Source organism: Cupressus sempervirens, chromosome 3, assembly GCF_028749045.1.
Source record: "Cupressus sempervirens isolate cs-2001-9-10 chromosome 3, ASM2874904v1, whole genome shotgun sequence".
Taxonomy (NCBI): Eukaryota; Viridiplantae; Streptophyta; class Pinopsida; order Cupressales; family Cupressaceae; genus Cupressus; species Cupressus sempervirens.
The window spans coordinates 535,084,902-535,104,627 of record NC_143120.1 but is presented as its reverse complement, the minus strand read 5'-3'; positions in this window follow the sequence as shown (position 1 = coordinate 535,104,627).

Genomic DNA, 19,726 nt, shown 5'->3' with positions numbered 1-19,726 from the left:
CAACCAAGTTATAAAAAATGCTAACTAGGTTAAAATAATAAATCAAATGCTAAAAAGAAAAGTTTATCCAAAGATGTTCATTCTATTAGCAAAATTCTTCCGACTCCCTCTAAATTCTATAAGTAACTCCCTCTTTCAAAGTATTAGGGATATCACTTTTGCTGATATCAAATGCTAACTAGGTTAAAATAATAAATCAAATGCTAAAAAGAAAAGTTTATCCAAAGATGTTCATTCTATTAGCAACATTCTTGTGACTCCCTCTAAATTCTATAAGTAACTCCCTCTTTCAAAGTATTAGGGATATTACTTTTGCTGATACACTATCTTCTCCTTTTTGTTCTACTCTCTCTTTGATTGATTCTTGTCTACATTGTTTTCTCCCTCTGAGCTACTATTTTCATTTCTTCTTGTTCTCTGCTATTCTCCCTTTACATGTTTATCCCTCTACATGTCTAATCAATTTTTCTCTACCTCTTAGTTGCTATTTCTCCCTTTACTCATTTGATTCTATAGATTTGATCAATTTTTTCTATTTCTCCCTCTTTCACAACAATGCCAAAGACATACTATTGCAGCATCTTGTCATGCATGTGTAGTATTTTTAGGAACTCCAATTTCTCTCTCTGTCACCTTGTTTGTGACTTGTTTAGAATTTTAGTACTTTGATTACTTTGGGAAAAAACCTAAAGTAAGTATCCTCTACATCAATTTATAACATTTCAAAAATCAACTCATTTGATGTAGGGCAGTCTTGCTATTGCTTAAACAACCTTGGATAGGGGTATCACCCTTAACTTACTTCTAAGATACTCAAATTCATCTTTAAGTAATGATTTTGTGAAGATGTCAACAATTGTTTTCCTTTGAGTTGACATATTCCATCTTCACTTGCTTGTCTTCCACCAATTCTCTCACATAGTGATACTCAATTGCAATGTGGTTTGTTTTGGCATGCATCACAAGACTCTTTGATATGTTGATAGCACTTGTGTTATCACAATAAAGTATCATAGGTTCAATCATCTCTTCCTTCATACCTTGCAAAAGGGGAAAATGTTTCCCCAAAGTGCAGTCCTCCTTCTTGTGCATAACCTTTACAAACTAGTCTAGCCTTATTTCTTGTGATCTCACCATTCTCATATAGTTTGTTTCTTAATACCCACTTGGTACCAATCAAATTCTTATTAGCTAGTCTTGGAACTAAGGCCCAAGTCTTATTTTTCTCTATCTACTCAATCTCTTCTTCCATAGCTTTGTGTCAATTATCATCTTGCAGTGCATCTTTCACTGTTTTGGGTTCAATTTTTCTCTGTAGACATGATTAATTTCTTAGTCTATTTCTTATCATTGGTTTGGCTTCCTTGTCACCAATAATTTGATTTTTAGGGTGATGTCTTCTCACATACTTGGATAACCTTGGTTCTATCCTTGTTTCCATGTTTGTTCTTTCAACTTCAGAGTCACTATACACACCTCTTTCAAGTATTTCATCATCTCTTTCATGTGTACTAATTTTAGAATCAAAATGTGCATTATCTTCATTCTGCAACTTGGCTTTTGAATCTAGCTTGGCATTCACTAGTTGTGACTCAACTGATAGTAAAACTTGTTGCTAATTCCCAACTTGATTGGCAACTTCTTCTTCAATAGGCATTCCTTCATAGAAGTATACAAAGGATTTGTACTCTATTGGTTTCTTGATGGGTTCATTATCTTGAACTTCTACATGCTCATCAAAATTTACATTTTCACTCTCCACAATCTTATTGGTGTTAGTATTCAAACACTTATATGATTTACTTCTAGTGGAGTATCCAAGGAATATGCCTTCATCACTCTTTGCATCAAATTTTCCATTTATAGAATCTTTAAGAACATAGCATCTATAGCCAAACACTTTGAAATGTTTTACATTGGGTGAGTGACCATACCATGATTCAAAAGGTGTTGTATTTGTACCTTTCTTGACTTGTACTTGATTCAGAGTGTAGATAATTGTACGTACAACTTCTCTCCAGTACTTTAATGCAACATTCTTCTCCATCATTAATGTTCTAACACAATCTATCACTGATCTATTCTTTCTTTCTACAATGTCATTCTATGGGGGAGTTTTAGGTGTTGATGTTTATCTTTTAATTCCTTTCTCATTGGAAAATTTCTCAAATTCTTTTGATGTGAACTCTCCTCCTTTATTTGATCTTAGACACTTTAGACTCTTTCTAGTTTCTTTCTCAATATTGGCCAAATACCACTTAAACATTTGAAATGCATTAGATTTCTATTTTAAGAACATGATATTCATCATCCTAGAGTAGTCATTAACAAACAACATTATATATCTATCTCCTATATAACTTTTCACTTCTATTGGGCCACATAAATCAATGTGAACTAACTCTAGTACTTCTTTGGAAGTGTAGGTTTTGATTTTGAAACTTGACTTGGTCATCTTTCCTAGTTGACACTATTTACACATTGTATTTTTAGGCTTCAGTTTAGGCAGACCTCTAACTTTTTTCATTTTGTTGATGCTAATCAGAATATCAAAGTTGAAATGACATAGCCTTTTATGCCATAGCCACACATCATCAAATCTCACAATAATATAGGTAGCATCTTCCATATCTAGGTAAAACAAATTACTCCTAGTTTGGTCTCCTTTTCCTATCAGATTTCCATCAGTGTCATAGATTTTGGTAGTTTTGTTTCCAAATTCTACTTTGCATCCTACATTGCTGAATTGTGATACACTCAAAAAATTGTAGTTCAATCCTTCAACATAATAGGAATTATCACATGAAATTTTCTCTATAAGTTTAATAGAACCTTTTCCTTTGATTAGACATGGAGCATCATTTCCAAATCTAACACTATTTCCATCATACTGAGTTAAGGTAGAAAACTTACTTTTGTCTCCTATCATGTTATGTGAGCATTCACTATCTATGATCCACATGTCATTTTTGTTCACACAGGTTACCAGTGTTGTTGCCTCATCTTCACCTAACTCATCCTTATTGGCTACATAGACTACCTCATCATCATTTTCATTATAATCCTCTTCTTCAACAATGCAACACTTTTAACCTTTATCTTTGTAGTCTCTGCTATCATCTTCTCTTCTATTCTTGTTCTTGTTGCCTTCTTTATAGTTATTTTTCTATGTTCATCTTGTAGCAATATGTCCTACTTTATTGCAATTAAAACATATGATGGGTAGCTTACCTTTGAATTTACCTTTGCCTCTATGAAATCTTCTGACCAACAATGCTTCCAATTGTTCCACATCTTCTTCATCTGTACTGCTATCACTGGATGCATATTTTACCTTTTTCTTCTTCTTCTTTGGTTTCACCTCTTCAGTGTCTTTCAACAACAACTTGGCCTTGAAAGTAGATACAATATTCTCAAGCCTATAGTTATCAAAGTTGGATAAGTCAAATGTAGTGAGTCTTCCCACTATACCTTCAAGAGTTAGCTTGTTTCTTGATACACATCTTAACTCTTGGATGGCTAAAACTCTAATAGCATAGATGGGGAGTAAGGTTCTTAAGAATTTTCTATTTATTGTCTCATCATCTAAATGACCACCCAAACTTCTTATTGCACTTACTACTTTCATTCTAGAGGCATATTGATCAATGTTCTCACCTTCGTCCATTCTCATGTCATCAAAATTTCCTCTAAGGCTTTCTCTTTTTTCTCTCTGGGCATTCTGGTCTCTGCCATAAATATCAATCAAGGCTTTCCACATTTTGAATGAAGATTCACATCCCTTGATGTCATTAAAGTCAACATAATTGAGGGTAGAGGGAATCTCCAACATTGTCTGATTGTGCTCCTTCTTTTTCTTCATATCTTCTATAGTAGAAATAGATGGATCAACATGTTCTACTTTGATTAAGGTTTGTGCATGATCACTTATTCATCCAAGGTGAAGCTTCATTAAACTTTTCCATGCAGTGAAGTTATCACTATTGGGCTTGGGAACCTCTCTCTTGGACATCTTGATCTTCCTACTTCTAGTACCTTTAAGACAAATCAATAGATGGATCTGATACTAATTGTTAGAAATGCTTTAGAATAACTAAGAGGGGGCGGGGGGGGGGGGGGGGGGGGGGGCTTTGTGGGTGAATTATTTATTCAAGGTCCAATTATCCTAATAAAACTTTTTCACCAAGTATAGTTAACCCATTTGACTAATCATGCATCCAAACTATACATATCTCTTAGCAAGTTATTGAAAAATCAACATGCAAGAATAAAACATGAAAGATCAACAAGCAAGAATAAAACATGAAAGATCAACACATAACACAATGATTTATGTGGAAACCCAATTTGGAAAAAAATCACTAGTAACATGCTACTCAATTCTTCACTCTTTTGAAGTGATGCCATGTGAAAGGGTTGCCCTGTTAAAGGCTACAACATACTGCTAAATGTGACTTGTTTGAAGGATTTAACCACCTTGTTAGAAGTGGGCCTAGTTAGAGGACTTTAGAACATTCACTTGGAATGCCAACCTATTAAAGGATTTAAAAATGACTGTTAAACCAACCTAATTCCATCATATTTTACTCTAACTGATACAATTGTTAGAGAGTTACAATAAGGGCTTTTGATTTGATACAACTCACAACATAACTTGCAAATTTCATATCTCAATTTAGCTCTCAAAATTTCCTAGCTTTTAGTCTCTATAGCTCTAATAGCTTGTCCTCCTTTCAAAATTCATCTCCTTGAGTCTTCATGTTCAATTTACCAATGCAATCACCTCTATGGTCAACTATTGAAGCAAAGTCTTTGTACTCTATTCTTCCCTCTTGATGCCTTCACCTTGACATCCAACCAACACTCAACTTGGCCTCCCCTATAAGCTTCTTGACTTGTAACTCCTTAAATAGAAGTCTAGAATACTTTTCTCACTTTTAATTTCAGTTTGAATGGATTAGATAAGATTCAATGAATCTACCCCTTATCTTGTTACTTCTAGAAACATCATGAAGAATCCTCCTATATTTTCTCAAAAATGGTTTATCTAAAATTCTGTGCCACTAGATCATCATCCTTATCTTCCATCTGGTTCACAAAATTCAAGGTAACAAACTTATTAGCTCAGATCTGGCGAATCTTTTTGTTTTCAAATAATGCAACAACTCAACACTATTGAAATTCTAATGCTTGACACATATGTGTTACTTAGCACTAACTACATTTTACTGATACTCGACACCCACTGTGGATTCACTAGGCATCAACTAAATTTTACTGATGCTCGACACCTAAACTTGCTTGGCTCTTTCTGTTTCACTCAACACACACTAGATTTTGCATTTTCTCGATACTTACTAAAAATATACTCAATGTGAAGTAGGTTGCTCAACACCCACTAATAAACTTAGTCAAGCTTTCCAGACAACTTTGTTACAACTTATTCTTCTAGAGTTTCTAAGTGTAGCTAACCTTTGTATCTTCAAGTGTATTATCAATGCATTATTTTACCATTGTCTTAACTGATCCTTGTACTTCATTTCAAAACCATAACTCAACCTTTCCCTTAGGTGCTTTTGTTACATCTTATCAATTAAATCCTCTTCATCAATCAACTGAGTGATAGTACTTGGATCTTATAAGAAATTATCATTCCAAAAAATAGCAAGTTTGACATTAGTGACAAAAAAATGATTAAAAACATTCTTTATCAACAAGCTCCCTCTTTGCAATCAATCTTCCTTCTTCAATAATGATCTTTTCAATTGGATTTCAACAATTTCTCTAGTATTTATAGTTCACAAGTTGAGGTGAATCAACCTTTTCCTTGGATGATAGGGAAGAAATTATTTATCTTGCAGCAAAGATGTGTGTTAGCACTTTATTAAACTTAATAAATTTAATACTAAAAAAAGCTAAATAGTCAATATCCATGGTTCATTAATGACTCTATAGTGACATTACATAATAAAAAATATGAAAAGAGGGTTAAAACTATTAAAGACATAAATTTTGGAGCTTTGAGATTGTTAGGGTGTGAGGAGTGTACAAAATGTGAAGATTTTTGTAATTTGTCTTTGATTTTGGTATTTTTACCCTATGGAGTGTGACACTCCAACATGTCCAAAAGGTTTTATAGAGTTTTCCTTTTGATGGACTATTAAGCACACTTATGGGGATTAGAGTCATCAAAGGTTGTGAAGGTTCAAACCTCTAACCCCTCTAATTCTCTAAAAGACTTTAAAAGTTAGAAGAATTTGAAGATTGAGGTAAAAAATTGTGAGGGTATCAAAGAGTTAGAGGTGTAAATACTCTAAGATTCCTGAAGATTTGATAATGATTTAGACTTAGGGTGAAAATTATGTAGATGAAAGACATTAGATATTTGAGTTACCAATATTGTTAGAGGTATGAAGCCTTGGAAACACTAATGCTCTAAAGAGTCAAGACAATTAGGTAAAAAATCTCAAAAATAAAAATCCTATGATGATCCCTAAATACCTAACCAAGAAAGATACACTTAAGGCAAACAAAGAATGACTTCAAGATGAAAAAAAATCTGGAGTAATCAAAACCTTAACACCTAATATGAGTGAAAATAGCACTTAATAAGACCCTAGAGTGTGGAAAAGAAGACATTTGACTGTGAAAACCAAGGGTTCAACTTGACAACATCAACCTTGATGCAGGAGCATTTGGGGTATGCAACAATATTTCTAGGTAGAATTTCTCAACTACCATTGAGGTTGTACTAGGTAGTTGTTTTAGTCATTGGCTTGATGGAGAGTTATTTTCTTCATTCACTAAATTCGATTAGTTTCTATTGTTTGTATAGTATTTTTTGAGTGATGTCAGTGAATACTTAGTATATGTTCAGTGATGTCTTGTTCATGTTCATAGAGTTGCTATGTTGTTCAGTGTTGATTGGCTCTTGGTCTCATCAAGGGGTTTATTTGTAAGGAAGGCTTGTGTACTTAATTTTTGGTCATGATTTAATAATAATATTGATCATTGGGAAGCATGTGGACCTATTCTTGGTCATTTCTTTCTCTAATGCAGATCTAGAAAGTTTTGTAAGAGATTTTGGGTTGTATAACTAGGGATTCTTGCTATATGTTTTAAGGGAGGGAATGAGAGGATAGTAGTGAGAAGATTTGTGATCAAGGATATTGCATTTATGAGGATCATTTTTTTTTTAATGCTTAATATTCTTGGACACAACTAATAAGGCCTTATAACATAGCATGCATGAAGATTTTTGAATAAAATATATTGATTTAGTGGTCTATCTCTCTCTTTATTTTGTTGTTGTTTTGTGAGGTTACTTACAGTTTAGGTGAACCCTTGGCCCTAATTATCAACCAATCCTTGTGTAAGGTGGTATTAGAGAATGGTTGACCTAGGTTTTTGAATCTAGATCTTCAATTGGGGTTCCTTATTGTAAACCTTAGATGGATGATTTGTTGTGGGGTAGTAGATTATGATTTGACTTGTAATTGCAAAGGGTTTCAATATGGTGCTTGGTAGGAGAGATGGAGAAATTAGATAGTTAAGATGTTGAGATAAACCCAACCAAGGAAGACATCTTGATGATGTGAGTGATTGTAAAGCTGAAGAAGTAAAGTCTACTACTACACTTGAAACTATAAAGGATCTAAGACATTGATAGGTTTGAAGTCTACGCCATAGTTTAACCCTCTTGAATACAATGGAAAGATATACTTTGATGAGTTGATGAATTAGATCACTAAGATGGAAAAATACTTTGAGTATGAAAATATAATAGAAGAAAAGAAGGTGAAAATTGTAAGGAAAAATTTGAAAGGACATACCTCCTTGTGGTGGGAGCATCTATAGTTGGATTGAAATAAAAGAGGTAAAACTAAAATTAAAGTATAGGATAAGATGGTGAATAAGTTCAAGGGAAAGTTCTTACCTCATGATTATCATATTGGCCTAGTAAGGAAAATGCAAAGTTTAAGATAGAAAGATAGGTTTGTGAAAGATTATACTGAGGTATTATAAAGATTGGATATTAGATCTAGACATATTGAAGATGAGGTAGAAAGGGTTACAAGATACCCAAATGGATTGAGCACTTCCATTTGGAAGGAGATCAATTTAGTCAAAGTGGATAGTATAGAGGATGCTTACTAGTTTTTTTGTAAAAGCTAAGGAGAAGGTGAATAAAACACATGAATAAAGATAAATTAAGAGAAAGAGATGGTAGATTCCCTAGGGAAAGAGGTAGATCTTATGGTGAAAATAATATATTTGATCAAGATAAGATAAACCAAACAAATCGATACCAGGAAAGACTGAGTGGAAAGGTGAAAGTTCACCCCAAAGAAGAGGTAGTTATCATCAAGGTGGAAATAATAGATGGGGATTCCAAGGAAATTATTACAATAATGGAAAAGAAGGGAATATATCATTGGAATGTAAGAAGATGGAAAGAAAGGTTGGTAGTAGTATAAATATTTTGGTACAATAAGACTCATCAAATGAACCTTTAAGAAGGAAGGGAGCTTGATAGTAAGAAGAGCATGATGGAATGAAAATAATAAGGAGAATTCAATGAGAAAGAGTTTATTCAAGACCAGATCCAGAGTGGTAGATAAAGTGTAGAAAGTGATCATTGATAATAGAAGTTTAGAGAATTTGGCATCTTCAAGGGATGGTTATCGAGTTATAACTATAAAGGTTGAAGCACCCAAAACCATATCATATTTCATGGATCAAGGATGAACATGCATTACTAGTAAGTGAAAAATGATATATGAATGTAAAAATTGGAATGTATTATGGTAAAGTTTTGTGTGACATTATGCCTATGGATTTTTGTCATATCTTGTTGGGTAGGCCTTGGAAATATGTTAGACATGCTTTATATGATGGAAGATTGCATAAATATACTATTTGGGCTAATGTGAAGAGAAAAACCTTTATACCTTAGGTTGAAGAGTCTATAGGCAAGATATGTACTGTTGGAAATATAAGATAGGCTAGGTTACTGAGAGGGGAGGTGTGAATGAGGAACCAAGAAAAACTTATTCTTATTTCATCAATTAATCCTTCATATGTATTATGATCTAATTGTATGCATGAGAAACTAAAAGCATAAAAACATTCATAAAACTTTAACACACAATATGGTGACCCAAAGAAACCTTCCAAATAGAAATTAAAACTAGGGTGGGGGATGATATCCACAAGCTTTAGTACTGTAATTTAAAGTTGGCCTGTTAAGGCTTGCAATGGTCACTTCTAATGATCTACCCTATTAAGAGAAATAAGGACTACTAGGTCAACCTTGTAAAAGAATTTACAAAACATATAATGAAGTATGCACTTAGTAAAGAGATTTACAAAAGATTTTTAAGTCTACCTTGTGAAACGATTTAACTATTCCGCCTGTTAGGATGAACTAGTGGTTGATCTCTAATCTACAACTCTGATTTTTTGAATGAGATTCCTTTGTAGATAGATAAATCTTTAATGCTCCTTATATTGCTTGTAGCCTTTTTACTTCAGTCATCTACTCTTTCTTACATATTACATATTTTGGATGTTATACAATACATTACATATATACCAATCCAAATTTCAATTCATCAAAGTTAGCTACAATATAAGTTCCACCAAAATACACAAAGTTAGCCCAACTGTTGGTACTTGAGTTTTGAAGACACACTCAATGAATTTTTGATACTCAACAACCATTGTCAATGCTTGACATCATCATGCACTCGGTAGAAATAGAAGCTTGATTCATATTAATCACTTTCAAGTAGTCTGAACTTGGTCTACACTAGTGACTTAGTGAACACTACAAAACTTGACATATAAACTGAATCACTTGATTGACACTACATAGCTTGGTCAACACTAGATTCACATCACTAAAGCTATAAACTTCATAAACACTGGAGAACTCAATTTTCACTAAGAAACTCGATAAACACTATGTAGCTCAGTTTACACTAATAATCACCAAATTGGTAGATATTACTTAGTGTAAACTAAATACTATTCCTAGAACTTTGTAACAACTGTAGAACTCAGTATAGCTTGATTTACTTGGTTAACAATGTAAACTACAAGATAAGCTTGGTTTTTCTCTTCACATTAGCCCAAATTGTAATCATCACCTTGCTATGATAGATAAATCTTTGATGCTCCTTATATTGCTTGTAGCCTTTTTACTTCAGTCATCTACTCTTTCTTACATATTACATATTTTGGATGTTATACAATACATTACATATATAACAATCCAAATTTCAATTCATCAAAGTTAGCTACAATATAAGTTTCACCAAAATACACAAAGTTAGCCCAACTGTTGGTACTTGAGTTTTGAAGACACACTCAATGAATTTTTGATACTTAACAACCATTGTCAATGCTTGACATCATCATGCACTCGGTAGAAATAGAAGCTTGATTCATATTAATCACTTTCAAGTAGTCTGAACTTGGTCTACACTAGTGACTTAGTGAACACTACAAAACTTGACATATAAACTGAATCACTTGATTGACACTACATAGCTTGGTCAACACTAGATTCACATCACTAAAGCTATAAACTTCATAAACACTGGAGAAATCAATTTTCACTAAGAAACTCGATAAACACTATGTAGCTCAGTTTACACTAATAATCACCAAATTGGTAGATATTACTTAGTGTAAACTAAATACTATTCCTAGAACTTTGTAACAACTGTAGAACTCAGTATAGCTTGATTTAATTGGTTAACAATGTAAACTACAAGATAAGCTTGGTAGCTACTAACCATTTGGTTAAGCATGTGTGTCACTAATAAACAAACTTGACTATAGTGTCAACAATCTCTCCATTTGGCATTAGTGACAAAAACTCTTATCAATCAAAACTAAATAACTCAAAATTTTAAGTTCAAAATAATCTTTAGTCTCCATCTTGTGTGTTCAACTTAGTAACATACTCTATATTTGAGATTTTTCAAAATTGCTTTTGTAAGAGATGTTTTCTAAATATTTGTGCATGTATATGTATAATATTATGATGCTCCCCCCCCGCCCCCCGCCCCCCGCCACACACACACACACACATACATTTTACTATACTTTCTATATACATATATCTCATGTCTCTTATATTATATCTTTACGTATCATGTTCTCCTCCTTTATTACATCTTCTCATTTTCTCCCCCTTTTTGACATTAATGCCAAAGGTGTATGCTACATGGTAATACCAAAATGTGACAAGAACTCAGAATGTACCTTTAAAATTAGTGACATTGTCTTGTCCCAATTTTCTTGTAACACCTTGCTTGTACACAATGCAATCTATACTTCTACTAATAGCTCCATCATGTGATCAACTATGGAGAAGTTGTTGTCATGGATGAGAGTTTTGGCATGTGCAATGTGTTTTTGCAATACATCTATATTTAGAAGAATCATTCCTTGAATATCTACAAGTGTGGCCCTGATCTTGGTTTCTTTCCTTAATAATTCAGCCTGCATATTAGTCAAAAATCTAATCTTTATGTAATGAGTAGAATTGTAACTCGACTTAAGTGACAAATAGTGTGCACTTGCCCTCAAGTCTTCATCTATCTTGGAGATCTTACCTTTGATTACTTGAGTAAATATAGATGTATGACATGATTTACTAAATAGAAAAGTAACATTATTAGGAGAGGTTTCCAATGAGCTAAGGATGGTAGACAAGTCTACTTGATATATTGCAATTTTCTGTGCAAATAGATCCAATACTTTTCTTTCAAATTTCTTCTCTACTCTTTGCAAAAAAATTTATTTCCCATTAAAATATTTATTAAATTTCTAAACAACTTCTATGACTAAACCAAAATAGGTTTTTTACTATCAACCTCAGTACTGAGTGCATTTGCAAGTATTTTCTTTGCATCTTCTAGCACTTAGTTTTCTCTATTTTTGTCCTCTCTAAGCCTCTGTTGCTTAGCTTTCTTCTATAATAGCTCACCTATTAAGTGCATTTGATCAGGATTCATATTAGAGATATCCCAATTCAGGATATCTATATTATCATCAAAATCAATGTCCTCTTCTTTATCTTTGCCTTTGCTAGAAATCTTTGTACTTGGTTGAGGCTTGCTCTCGACTATCTTTGTACTAACTACTTATACTCTAGGAGTTGTAACAATAATGGAAATAGAAGGACTAGCAAAAAAAGTATATATTGCATTGATTATAGAAATACCTAGTTGCTGGATAGCCAAATCTAATGAAGGAGGAAGCACTGACTACTTGATAGATGAATTGTTGATTACTTTATTCAATGTAGTACTTAGCTGAATAGGTAAAAATATTTGTTGGGTGTTTGGAATTGTAGTGGTTTCTATAATCAACTCGAAAGAAGATTTCTCTAAGCTTGATGGTTTTAAAGCTTTCCTTAGAGAGTGAGAGAATGAGGCCATAACTATTGCTACAATCTTCTTAGGGTCAATTTCCTCAATGCTCTAAATCTCAGGGAGATTCTCCTTAGTATCTTCCTATTCTTACTCCTCATCATTTGTTTCTCCATCAGCATCATTTCCCTTTTCTTCCTTGTCATCTCCATCATCATCTTTATCACTAACATTAACATAAAAATCACTCTTTTGATGAAGATTATAGATATTCTTTCATGTAGTAGTGACATTCTTCACCACATGTTCTATGTCATTTAATAGTATCAAGCAAGGGTTGAATTGTAGAGTAAGTTTTACTTCATTCCTCTTGATGGATTCTTTCACTTCTTTATCATTAAGACTCAACATGAGTTGCCTCAGAGCCTATTCAAATATATCCTTTGTAGTCCTCTTGGCATGTTCCCATCCTAGTTTGGTTCTTTCCATTAGTTCATTGGGAATTTTTTGCACAAGTTGATCGGGTGAATATTTCCATTTACCTAGCTTGGACATAATCATGTCTTCAACTTGATTCTTGTCTTCTAAATTCCTAATCTCATATCTTAGTGATTTAAAGTTTTCCATGCTAGCTCCATAATCAATCTCCTTTAATTTCCCTTGAAATGTAGGTGGAGGCCATTTGAAAATAATTTCCTTTGCTTCTTCACCTAATTTCAATTTCTTTCTAGATGTTCTTCTAGCGAATACTGTAGTAGATGTCTTGGTAGGTCTAGTTATGATAACCTTACCTTTCTTTATGATTGGCTCTTCTTCTTTGTCTAATTTAGTTTCATCTACCTCATCTTCTATATCATCTTCCACATCATTTCCTTTACCTTCTATTAGTAAGAGAGTAGAACTTGTTTGCCTTAGTTTTGCTATCCTCTTCTTTCCTTTGCTAAGTGCTTGAGGAAGCTTTATTTCAAGTTCTATTCTGGCTTTGGCTTCATCATACATACCAAAATATGTAGCCTTGGGAGCTATAGGTTCATTCAATAGTGCCTCAATGATGTCCTTGGTGTCATCAATGTTAACCTCATAGCTTAGAGGCTTAACTCATACCAATCTAGGTTTGACTGCTTGAATGTATACCTTATTATAGTCTACCATAAAAAAATCATCCTTGTAATCTTCTACAAGTTTCTTAGGAATTTTGAATCTATTATTCATCTTTTCCTCAAATGAATCAAAATAATTGTCCATGATATTGATAAAATTCTCACCCATCTTTGCTATATACTCATTAGTTTGATATAATATTGGTACATCTTTTCTCCATACGACTGTACCTTTTGAAGGGAAAAACTTTTGCACAAAGAAGAATAAACAAGTTAAGAGTGAACCAAACTTACATGGGTTAGTCTTTAAAGTTTTGATTCTCTCCATGTTTTTGTTGAATTGAATTAACATTAGCTCAACAAGGCCAAAGGACATCTTCTTCACCACCTTGAGAGCTAGATCAACTACTTCAAATGATACACTATTGAGATGACTAGATCTATATATTTTATGTGTTATCACATGGATTCCACATTTCAGCTCCATGATAGTTACACAATTGATCTTCATACCTCTTCCATCCCATTCGGCAAGAGTTTTTCTTTCTAATTCTTCCTGACTTAGGGTTTTGGTAGTATTTTCCTTGATCAACATTAGGAGCCTTGTGATTTAATAAATAATTTTATTCTTATAAGAATAGGCTACTCCAACCATAGCTACCCATTGTGCACATGGCTAGATATGAACCTTACCCATTTTATTTGGAAATCTTGGGGCATATGTGGAATGTGTGTTAAAGCCTTGGTCTCCAAGTGTAGATGTTCGAGTTTCAACACACCATTCTCACATAATTTTTCTAGAGCCTCATTTATCTCCAAGGTTCCAATGTCTTGAATTGACAATGAAAATGAGAGAAAATATCATTAATCAATAGTACCTTTGGTGGAATCTGTGATTGAGCTTAGATTAGATCAAGAATTTTTATATTTTCCAAACTTAACTTGAAGTTCAATGCCTTCCAATCAATTCCTCAAACCAACATCTTGGATCCCTTGGTTTTTCTGCTAGAGGATGCCATGCTTGGTAGGGTTTACTTCAACAAAAAATTGCATATATTGCTTGGATGTAAAAAAATTGCTCTTTGCATATAGCTCTTTGAAAACTCATGATGACAAATGAATTCAATTTCTTCCTTTTAAAAAAAATTTCATTTACCAATTGCCATAAATGCTTGCAGATTCACTTGCTTGATGATAGAATGTCTTCGACTTAGCTTGATCTTATTGCTCAATAGAGTCATCCATGACTCAGTGTCCATATAATGACTTAGTTACTCCCAATGTTGCTCGATAGGGTCTTGCAACCTAATGTAGCTCAATAAGGTCTTGATTTTCCTTAGATACTCAATGATCCATTTGCATCTTTCTAGCTAACTGGAGCTGGTGTAAGATGTCTACTTTAGAATCTTAGTTCTAGTTATCCCCATCGAAGATCAAGTAGCAATTCTTGAGTGACATGTGCTTCATGGCTCAGACTTGCATTCTCAGAATATTTTAGAATCCATTACTGTCTCATCTACTTTCTGATGTTGTTAGCCTTGGCTTTCTTTTCATCTTCAATTCTTCTAGTGTTCATATAGTTATTGGCAAGGTGTCAAAGTTCTATACAAATGAAACATCTTCTAGTGGCATCTCTTATCCTCATGTGATGTTTTACACATTTTACTCCAATATGTCCAAATTCTCCTTAGTAGTGACATTTGCACCATGTGTTGTAGTCCTAATCAAATATAGCTTTCACAATTTGTTCTATTGGGTTCAATATCTTGGTTTTGCATTTAGAAGATTTGTGCCCATGCTTCTTGCATTTGTAACATTTTACTTCAAATTTATGTTTTTGTTTGCATTCATTAGCTCTATGACCATGCTTATTGGAATTGTAACATTTCCCTTCAAATTTAGGTTTTTGTTTGTATTCATTAGTTCTATGACCATGCTTCTTGCAATTGTAACATTTTCCATTAAATTTGGCTTTACCATTACTCCAATATTTGTTTGATGTATGACCTAACTTTCCACAATGATTTCAAGTAGGTCATTGATTCTTTTAAGCTCCTTTCTTGGATGATTCACCTTCTTCTATATATCCAATTCCTACTTTTCCTTTCTATCTATATTGATTTACTCATTTAAGTGATTTATGCCTACTTGAGATTTCATCATCCTCTCATTGGTTTTCTTTTTAGTGTTTAGATCATTTTGAAATCTTTCATTATTTGATCTTAGATTCATGATTTCTTCATTTTCATTAGTAAGCTAATCAATGAAGTCTACCCATTGAAGGGATAGATGCTAAATTTCATTGTTCTTTCCTTCTATCTCTTCTTTTACCTTTTCTTTTTTTCCATGACTTCACATAGTATTACTGACTAAATTTCTTGTTCTCTTTTTAGCTTTCTAACTTCTTCTTAAAGGTTACCATTATTTTCTAATAGTTCTTTGTTTGCCTCATTAGCTTTATCTGAATAAATTTATGAATGGATATCTTTAATTATTTCTTTAGTTTAGATTTTTTCATTCATCTGTACTACAAGATCTTTTCTTATTTTCAAGAATTGAGAGAGTTGCTCCTTTGCTTTCTTAAGTTTCCTAATAGCCAATTCAAAATCTAGATTTTCATTATTAATAGCCTTATCAAGTCTAAATACCTCCACCACTACTAATCTTTGCTCAAGCTGTCAAACTTCTCTTTGAGAGCCACAAAGCTCTTATACCAATTGTTGGAAATATTAGATAGGCTAGGTTACTGAGGGAGAAGGGGTGAATCAAGAACCAAGAAAAAATATTCTTATTTCATCAATTAATCCTTCATATGTATTTTGATTTAATTGCATGCATGAGAAACTAAAATCATAAAATATTCATAACACTTTGACACACAATATGGTGACCTAGAAACCTTCCAAATAGAAAGTAAAACTATGGTGGGGATAATACCCACAAGCTTCAATATTGCAGTAAAAAGTTGGCCTATTAAGGCTTACAATTATCACTTCTAATGGTATGCCCTATTAAGAGCAATAAGGACTATTAGGTCCACCTTGTTAAAGGTTTTACAAAATATACAATGAAGTATGCACTTGGCAAAGAGATTTATAAAAGACTATTATGTTTACCTTGTGAAAGGATTTAACTTTTTCACTTGACTAGTGGCTGATCTTTGTTTTGCAACTTTAATTTGTTGAATGAGATTCCTTTGTAGTGTAATGATCACCTTGCTGTGATAGATAAATCTTTGATGCTCCTTATATTGCTTGTAGCCTTTTTAGTTCGTACTTCTACTCTTTCTTATATATTACATATTTTTGATGTGATACAATACATTACATATATACCAATCCAAATTACAATTCATCAAAGTTGGCTACAATACAAGTTTCACCAAAATATACAAGGTCATCCTAACTGTCGATACTCGAGTTCTATAGACACACTCAGTAAATTTTTGATACTTGGCAACCATTGTGAATGCTCATCATCATCATGCACCCAACAGATGTAGAAGCTTGATTCATACTAATCACTTCCAAGGAGTCTAAACTTAGTATGGACTGATGATTCGATGAACACTACGAAACTTGACATATAAACTAAATCATTTGGTTGACACTGCATAGCTTGGTCAACATTAGATTCACATCATTGAAGTTGCAAACTCGATAAACACTAGAGAACTTGGTTTATATTAAGAAACTTGGTAAACACTATGAAGCTTAATTTACATTGATAATCACCAACTTGGTAGATACCACTTGGTGTGAATTGAATACTATTCATGGAACTCATTAGCAACTGTAGAACTTAGTAGAGCCTACTTTACTTGGTTAATACTATAAATGACAAGATAAGCTTGGTAGCTACTAACCATTTAATTAAGTGTGTGTGTCACTAATAAAAAAACTTGACTATAATGTCAACAACATACATCTTTGAAAGTCTATTTGATGGAACGTAGATAGTTTGATAAGGATTTAAAGAAGAATGATGTTTCTTTTGTTGTAATTCTATGAAAACTAAGTGAGACAATAGAAGAATGACTTCTAGTAATTCTATGCAAACTAAGTGAGAGTATAGGGATATCATTTTAGATAATGTACCTATTGGTTTGCCACTAATGAGGAGCATTAGTCATTGCATGAATTTAATTCCTTGAGTTATTTTTCTAAACAAAGCACCTTATTTAATGACACCTACCAAGAATAAGGAGCTTAACCAACAAGTGCAAGAGTTGTTGCAGAAAGGTTTAATCAAAGAAATTTTGAGTTCATGAATAGTACTATTTGTATTGGCACCTAATAGGAATGGAGAGTGGTGCATGTGTATTGATTCTAGAGCTATTATCAAGATACTAGTTAAGTATTGGGTTCCTATGATGAGGATGGATGATATAATGGATTATTTGAGTGGAGCAAGATATTTTACCATAATTTACTTAAAGAGTAGATATCATTAGAGAATAATCATTAGAGAATAATCAAAGAAGGTGATGAATGTAAGATTTCTTTTAAGACAAAAGAAGGTTTATATGAATGGTTGGTTATGCCTTTTGGTTTAACTAATGTACCAAGTACTTTTATGAGGTTGATGAATGAGGTTCAAAAGAGATTCTTGGGTAATTTTATGTTTATGTACTTGGATGATATGTTGATATTCAGTAAGACTAGAAAAGAATATTTGTAGCATACCAAATAAGTATTGCATAAATTGAAAGAGAAAATTGTGTATTTTGGATTTTTGAGGGAAGCTAATGGTTTGAAGATGGATATTGAAAAGGTTAAAGAAATTTTTGAATGACCTACACCTAATAATTTTGGTGAGGGAAGAACATTTCATGTTTATAAAGTTGCTAGTGAAAGTTCATCATACATTTTAGTTCAACTTGCAATGCTATGAGCCAAACAATGAGAGGAGAAAAAAGAGAATTCAAGTAGACACATGAAGCTAATAAGAGTTTTGAGACTTTGAAACAAAATTTTGTTGAATTTCCTATGTTAGCCTTTCCTAATTTTAATAAGGTATTTAAAGTTGAATGTAATGCAATTAGTAATGCAATAAGAGATGTGTTGAGTCAAGAAGGTAAACTCGTTACTTTCTTTAATGAGAAGTTGAATGATGCTAAAAGGAAATATTCTATGTATGATTAATAATTCTATGCTATTATTCAAGCCTTGAATAATTAGAGACATTAATTGATGCCAAAGGAATTTGTGTTGTGTACTAATCACAAGGCTTTACAATATTTGGGTGGTCAGAACAAGTTGAATTAGAGACATGTAATGGGTTGAATATTTTGTAGAATTTCACATTTGTGATCAAACATTAGAGTGGACCATCTACAAAATTTCTAATGCATTAAGTAGAATAAGATATTTTTTGACTAGGATTAGAATTGAGGTTCTTGGTTTTGATGATATGAAGAACTTTTATTAGAATGACCCTAATTTTTCTAAGCCATGGTGAATGAGTAGAGAACTTATTATTCTAGAATAACCAAGTAGATATGAAGACTATTTCAATCAAGAAGTTATATTATTTAAAGGATTCCAATAATATATATCAAGATGTTCTATGAGGACTAATTTGATAAGGGAAAATCATAGTAGTGGTTTGACTAGACACTTGAACATTGATAAAACATTGATTTTCCTAAAGGAAAGGTATTTTTGGTCTTCTTTGTATAAGGATGTTCATAAATTTGGGAAGAATTATGGAGTTTTTGAAGTTGCAAAAGGAGTATGTCATACTACTAGATTATATACATCAATTTATGCCCTTAAGATACCTTGGAGTGATATCAACATTTTTTTTTCATGGCTTATTGAAGACAACAAGAGGTAATGATTCCATATTTGTATTTTTGGATAGATTTACTAAAATGACACATTTCATACCATGTAGGAATACATCATATTTAGTACATATAGAAATCCTTTTCTTTAAGGAGATTTTCAGATTGCATGGATTATTGAGGAGAATCATCTTTGACCGAGACAATATCTTTATACATTATTTCTGAAAGAAATTATGTAAGAAGCTAGATACCAAGTTGAATTATAGTTCTACATTCTATCCATATACTAATGGAAAATAATAGTTTGTGAATAGGAGTTTGGGTAGCCTATTGAGATACTTACTTGGGGATAAACTAAGTAATTGGGAATCAATGGTGGCACAAACAGAGTTTTCATACAATAGTTTAGTGAATAGAATTATTGGTAGGATAAATTTTTAGATTATTAC